The sequence below is a fragment of the Dermacentor silvarum genome, chromosome 1 (genome assembly GCF_013339745.2).
Source record: "Dermacentor silvarum isolate Dsil-2018 chromosome 1, BIME_Dsil_1.4, whole genome shotgun sequence".
Classification (NCBI taxonomy): domain Eukaryota; kingdom Metazoa; phylum Arthropoda; class Arachnida; order Ixodida; family Ixodidae; genus Dermacentor; species Dermacentor silvarum.
Window position 1 is genome coordinate 162,765,642 of NC_051154.1, and position 1,752 is coordinate 162,767,393.

Genomic DNA, 1,752 nt, shown 5'->3' on the forward strand with positions numbered 1-1,752 from the left:
TTGTTTTAGATTGAGACTCTTCTCGCGTGGACTAACGGGGTCAATTGTACTTTTGGTTTTTAGGTACTTTCTGCGTGCTGTTTAGTGTTTTTTTTTCTCCTTTTTTCTTGCATTGAATATTAAGTTTGTTTTGAAAAAAAATGCCTTCGTCTTTCCGGAACTGAGGCTCTGCCTCAGTTAAACAATTCACTCCCGAGGAACCTGACATCACAAAGATAAAGACAACATATAGAGGTAATGAACGAAACCTTAACTAGGCTGACACCAGAAGCAGCAATTGAAGTGGGAGGTAAGGCACCAAGGCAACCAGTAGGTAAGTTCTCCCAAGTATCAAAGGACCTAATAAAGAAACGACAAAACATGAAAGTGGTAAACTCAAGAGATCAGATAGAATTCGCCGAACTGTCAAAACTGATGAACAAGAAGACAGTAAATTATAACGTGGAAAAGATTGAGGAAGCAGTAAAATATGGACGCAGCATGAAATCAGTGAGAAGGAAACATGCATGGCATAGGACAAGGCAAGATGTATGCACTGAAAGATAAGCAGGGTAATATCATCAGCAATTTCGGTGACATAGTAAAAGCAGCAAAATAATTCTATACTGACCTGTATAGTAGCCAGAGCAGCCTAGCTACTTTCATTCGAAGTAGTGATGAACAGGATACAGAGGCTCCTTATATAACAAGCGATGAAGTTAGAAGCGCCTTGCAAGACATGACCAGGGGAAAAGCTGCCGGAGAAGACGGAATAACAGTCGATTTAATCAAAAATATGTGGAGGAGGTATCACGCTTGAAAAGCTTGCGGCCCTTTATACGCAATGTCTCACGACTTCAAGTGTAGCAGAGAGCTGGAAGAACGCCTACATTATACTAAGGGAGACGTTAAAGAATTGAAGAATTATAGACCCATTAGCTTGCTTTCAGTATTGTATAAGATATTCACCAAGATAATTTACAATAGAATCAGGGCAACACTTGACTTCAATCAACCAAGAGAACAGGCTGGCTTCAGGAAGGGATATTCCATGATGGATCATATCCATGTCATCAATCAGGTAATCGAGAAATCTGTGGAGTACAATCAACCTCTCTATATGGCTTTCATAGATTATGAAAAAGCATTTGATTCAGTAGAGATACCAGCAGTCATAGAGGCATTGCATGATCAAGGAGTACAGGAGACATACGTGAACATCTTGGCAAATATTTACGAAGATTACACAGCTACCTTGGTTCTCCACAAGAAAAGTAAAGTTACCTATCAAGAAAGGTGTCAGACAAGGAGACCCAATCTCTCCAATGCTATTCACTGCATGCTTAGAAGAGGTATTCAAGCACTTAGATTGGGAAGGCTTAGGAGTGAGGATCAACGGTGAATATCTCAGCAACCTTCGGTTTGCAGATGACATTGTCCTATTCAGCAACAAAGGGGACGAATTACAACAAATGATTGAGGACCTCAACCGAGAAAGTGTAAGAGTGGGGTTGAAGATTAACATGTAGGAGACAAAGATAATGTTAAATAGCCTGGCAAGGGAACAAGAATTCAGGATCGCCAATCAGCCTCTAAAGTTTGTAAAGAAGTATGTTTATCTTGGTCAATTACTCACAGGGGACCCTGATCATGAGAAGGAAGTTTACAGAAGAATAAAATTGGGTACGAGTGCATACAGCAGGCATTATACCAAATCCTGACTGGGAGCTTACCACTGTCGTTGAAAATAAAAGTGTACAATCATTGCATTCT